This window comes from Octopus bimaculoides, chromosome 13 (assembly GCF_046866305.1).
Source record: "Octopus bimaculoides isolate indiv1 chromosome 13, ASM4686630v1, whole genome shotgun sequence".
Classification (NCBI taxonomy): Eukaryota; Metazoa; Mollusca; class Cephalopoda; order Octopoda; family Octopodidae; genus Octopus; species Octopus bimaculoides.
This window is the reverse complement of record NC_142940.1, coordinates 62,313,213-62,319,031: the sequence shown is the minus strand read 5'-3', so window position 1 is coordinate 62,319,031 and position 5,819 is coordinate 62,313,213. Positions and strand designations below refer to the sequence as shown.

Below are 5,819 nucleotides of genomic sequence, written 5' to 3'. Positions count from 1 at the left end.
CAGGAGGAAAAGAGTTGTCAAAGGGTGGAAGAGCTCGTGTGTAGTTTCTGTGGCGGTGGGTAGATGGGGCTCATTATCTGTGGTAAAGGCAACACTTCTAGGAGAAGAACACATATGAAACCATATCAGAGTAATGACAGTCCCTTACTCGGCTGCACTATCGAAGCTATGACTATTGATGGGGCGGACTGGGCTCCTGTTTTGAAATGAAGCCGTGATTAGGACAACCCGTATAGAAGAATAAAACTCTGAATTCAAATTGACTTATCACTGCTAGCTTGAGGTCTTCTAGGAGAAGGTACTCCGATATAAAACCTGCAGTCAACTTAGTACTAGTCATCTTGCTTTGCTTGTCACTGGAATCTACTATTTTGATTTAGAGAGTGGCAAGTGTTTTGTACAAGTGTTTGTCACTGAAATCCAATGAAGTACAGATGTCCCCGACAAAACACCATCATCGTACAACCATCACTTTTCAAGTTTTCTATGACGATTGAAGTGTGGCGACGTATGCAGACTTGACCGTTTGGAAGCATACAGTTACAAATCTGCAAATAAGGTCACAGGGTTCTTATCTTAACAACACTAACATGTTTACATGGACAGGGACTGTTCTGAGTGGAGAATCACGTGTCTGATCAGCCCTTTTAAGAAGAACACTGCTCATCTGGATATACTGGGAAGGTGCTAGAAAAGATGCACTAAAACTTGTCTGTTCTGTCTCTGCCGGTTAGTTTATAGAATTGGTATAAACAATGATAACATGTATGCAAGGCAAAGGTGTCTCTCAACCTGGCTTATTGGAATATGAGAACCCTTTGAGATTGAGCAGCTAGACCTGAAAGAAGAACAGCTGGGGTAACTAAGGAGCCAAGACGTCTTAATGTTGATATTGCAGATCTTTCTAAAACAAGGTATTCAGATGAAGATCATCTTGGCGAAATAGTAGCAGGTTTCACATTATTCTTGGTTGGGAAGCCGAAGGGAGAGAAATGAGAAGGCGGTGTTGGATTTGCAATTTGAAGTGATTTGCTAAAAGACCTAGAACGACCACAAAGCAGAAATAAACGGATAATGAAACTCCGGATCTTTCATTCTTGTAGACCTTTTTCTGTGAGGCTGGTTCAAGAGAAATGCATAGAGGAAGAAATGCCACTATATCAGGTCTTCATAAGGCATTTGACACGTTAAACAGAGAGGCACTGTCGATTGTTTTGTGTAAACTTGGTTTCCCAAAACATTTTGTGAGCATCTTTAAGGAACGACACAGAAACATGAAAGCTCAAAGAGTCTTTAATGGTGAGCTATCTCATGGATTTTCAGTGGACAACGGTATCAAACAAGGAGATATTCCTGCCCCTACACTTTTCTCTATTCATTTTGCTGCATCACTTTGGTATGCTTTCAAGGATTGCAACAGGGGAATCGGAATCAAATTTCGGACATCTGGTCGCATTTTAAATTTGACCTGGTTTAACTGCAAAGCAAAGACTTTCAAAACACTTGTTGGAGAATTACTTTATGCTGATGATGCTGATTTGTTGGAAAATGATGTTCTAGATTGGAACAAGTGGAGAGGTGCAATTAAGACTGGTTGCAATGCTTGGGAGGAAAAGATGATTCAGCTCTCTGAGCTTAAAAGGGCCTGTCACAAATGAATAATTGGAACTATAATCAACAGTGAACATTGGATATGCATTACATGTGATCGTGTTCGGTTGTCAAAAGCAGGATACGTGAATCATATGAAGTCACATGAAAATCAAAATGCCCAAGTAGGTAATAATCTTGGACTCCAACCGCCTCTTTCGTCTTGTCATATATCACAAAACTTGTATGACAGTATCTGGACTTAAAAGGCATATGATAGTTCACAGAAATATTCCTTAAGAATCAGATTCCAAAGGGCAAAAATTTAGAAGCTCGAATAATATATTGTCACTTGTGTTTTAAACCATGTCAGTCAGCAGCTGGTATAGGCCAAGCAATTGTTAATCAACAAAACTGTGATGTCAGAGGTGCAAGAACCTAGTTTCAATGTGGCCAGACTACAAGAAAGCCTTTGACTCTGTTCTTGCTAAAGTTCCAATAAGAATAGTCAAAGCCGTAGCTGACCTGACTTCATCGTGGGTCACCATCTTGAAAATAAACACAAAGAGTGACTGTATTATCACCGATAAAATACAATATCGCAAAGGTGTATATTCTAAAGAGACAGCTTCTCCGTGTAGTTGTTTTATACTTTTTGTAAACCCCTTGTCATTCATGTTAAGACAGTCTGAAGGATATCTCATTGGTTGACAAGGAAACAGAAATACCAAGATTACACACTGTTACTTTGTGGATGACTTAAAATTTTATGCAAAGAATACACGTGAGATGAAAAAGATCTTTGACCTAGTTACAACGTTCTCAAAGGATGTAGGGTTGGAGTTTGGTCAGGAGAAATGTTATAGAGTTGTGAAAAGATGGAAAACTATAAACCAGACTAGTAACATTTCCATCAATGATTTGACTGTTTCCCCTGTATCTGACGAGGAATGTTACAGGTATCTAGGGGTGGATGAAAATATATCTTACAATAGCACCTGTAGCAAAAGACGTGTCACTAAAGAATAGTACAGCCAAATAAAGAAAATTTGAACCTCAGATCTCTCTGCATTCAATAAAATAGTGGCCCACAATGTGTTTGCAGTGCCAGTACTCATACCATTATTTGGGCTGCTTGATTGGATGCTTAATGAGATCCGAGCCATTGATGTGAAAACCTGAAAAATACTAACAAGCACACATAATTTTCACATAAACAGTGACGTAAACCGCCTCTACCTCAAACGAAAACAAGGCGGCAGAGGCTTAACATTGATCCAAAATGCTTCTGAATGTCGCATCATACCCTTCGGTAACATCTTTTAACCACGAAGTGTCGAAGTGCATCCCTTGACCAAGTTTATATGATGCCGATACCATCATAAGACTCTTTGTCTGATAACCAAGAATACATGTCCAAAGAAGTCGCACGACTCTACCGCAACGTATCATCAAAAGAAAGGATGAGCCTGTATGAGCAGAAGACTATGCACGGATATGTTAGTAGAAGGCTTCGTGATAATAGTAACATCGATCATCAAAGCAGTTTATCATGGACCAATAGCCAGATTACGACCTCCTACTTTGAAAGGTATGCGTTTGCAATCCAGGAACAGAAAATATCAACCAAGTACCTGATGTACAAAAGGGATAGAGATGCAGGAAAATCTGTAAAATATGACAACCGATTAGACTTTGTGGAGTTCACACTAAAGATATCATCCAGTAAGTAAACTCTATAATGAAATCCGTCGGAAGGATAATCCTGAGGACAAAGAAATAAGAACCTATAATATGGTAGAAGCCATAGCCATTCATAATAAAAAGGAATATTGGTGAAATGTATCAGTGAAGACCTCAATAAAATGTAAGCACAACAGACCTGATATAATGATTTGGGATAAAGAAGAGAAACTGTGCACAGTTGTGGAAAGTAGCTGCCCAGCGGATGTTAACATAAAGCTAAAGATCAGTGAAAAAGAGAACACCTAAGCTGAACTATTGAGAAATCTGTAGTTACTCTATCCAGATTACAAGTTCAGGTTTATACCTGTAATTATTGGAGACCTGGGATATGTAACACACTGCCTAAATACCAATCTTGAGAAATTGGGCTTCTTAAAACCAGAAAAGACAAAGCTAATTCGAAGACTACAGATCCAATCCATCACTAGAACTGTAAAAATCTGTAAAACTTTCCAGAAGTTTATCATTTAAATATATATGAGCATGTCTAGATATGCAACTATATGCATGAGACTACATACATAAAGCATACAAATCTGCAATACATACATACATACATACAAACAAAAATACCTTGTTGTTGATGTTGAAATTCCAATGAAGGAGCCTTGGATGTAGGTTAGAAACCAGCTCTTTCTTTATTGGCAAGAAACTGAATAATGACATACACACATACATACATACACACATACATACATACATACACACACATACATACATACATACATGCATACATGCATACATACATACATGCATGCATAAATACATACATACATGCATACATAAATGCATGCATACATACATACATACATACTTATACATAGACAACATCGTATCGTAATGTAACACCTACTATTCTTTCATCTTTTATCTATTTGCACAAGAAACATGAGCATATACCTACTTGCAGAAATGCCAGCAAAGAATGCGATGCATAAACGCATACGCATATTGCACATCATGAGATACATTCGCTTAGGTGTCAATAGGTGTCAAGTGACAGACATTGTTGCTCCTTCCTTCAGTCGTTCATCTTTATTTCCGTTCCTGCCTATCTACTCATCAAGATATAGATTAAAACGTAAAATGAAAGCTGAACCAAGATATATATATATACACATACGTGTGTATGGCTGTATGCACACACATATAAAATAATGCTGAACTCTACACTGTTTTATTCCTCCCCATTTTTGTCATTCTTTTTTCATTCCCTCTTATTCATTTTTTTTTTCATTCTTTCTTATTGCTTTCTTGAAGAGTGTAGTTTCGAAAAGTAGAAGACTTACCATTTTTTCTGAGGGTCAAACCAATACACCTGCTTCATCTTTTGTCTTTCTGTAAATTTCATCTATATATACTCTTTTACTCCTTTACTTGTTTCAGTCATTTGACTGCGGCCATGCTGGAGCACTACCTTTAGTCGAACAAAGTGACCCCGGAACTTATTGTCAAACGATGTTAGAGGGACAAACACAAACACACAAACATATACATACATACATACATATATATATATATATATATATATATATATATATATATACGACGAGCTTCTTTCAGTTTCCGCGTACCAAATTCACTCACAGGGCTTTGGTCGGCCCGAGGCTATAGTAGAAGACAGTTGCCCAAGGTGCCACACACTAGGACTGAACCAGGAACCATGTGGTTGGGAAGCTTCTTACCACACAGCCACTTCTGCACCTATGTGTATAGTTTATTATTATTATTAAAACTGCAAGGCGGTGAGCTGGCAGAAACGTTAGCACGCCGGGCGAAATGCTTAGCGGTATTTCGTCTGTCTTTACGTTCTGAGTTCAAATTCCTCCGAGGTCGACTTTGGCTTTCATCTTTACGGGATCGATAAATTAAGTACCAGTTGCGTACTGGAGTTGATCTTATCGGCTGGCCCCCTACCTCAAAATTTCGGGTCTTGTGCCTAGAATAGAAAAGATAGATAGATAGATAGATAGATAGATATGCATGTATGCCTGTGTGTATGTATGAATGTATGTATGAAAAACCTGTATGTGCAGACACAAAGGCAGATAGACAAAAAACTGTTATACCACCCACAATTTATATGTATTGTATAGACTCGCAATTAGATATACAAGAAGACACGGCCACATAGAGACGAACACATACTCATAAACACTCACACACACACACATTCACACGCAAAGGCTACAGGGACCGGATTAATGAACTAGTTTCTCGCTGAGTAATTTGTTTTAAATATACTCTGCATATAGGAGTGTAGCAAAAGCGAAACTGAAAAAAACCTCGACCATATTATTCTAATTTGACAGAGAAGAGCGGCAGTCTAGAAACCAAGGATTCCGGTACACTCAGTGGATCCACGAAGAAAGAGGTCTTTTCGACAGTAACTCAAGCTTAGCGGTTCTCTTCTCCTCGGCGTTGTGCGTGGCAAAGTGACGCTAAGCTTCTTGTCCGGTGTCCTGACGATCCTGCCAGTTCGC

General features: G+C 38.6%; 1 protein-coding gene across 1 annotated transcript in view; it reads left to right on the top strand.

Moving 5' to 3' along the window:
• The first annotated feature begins 5,660 nt into the window (after positions 1 to 5,660).
• LOC106880855 (organic cation transporter protein) overlaps positions 5,661 to 5,819 on the top strand; it is a 16,208-nt gene continuing 16,049 nt past the window's right edge. Inside the window, exon 1 of the mRNA XM_089361931.1 lies at positions 5,661 to 5,819. This exon is cut by the window's right edge and continues 967 nt beyond it. The gene's annotated coding sequence lies outside the window, so the exon portion shown is untranslated.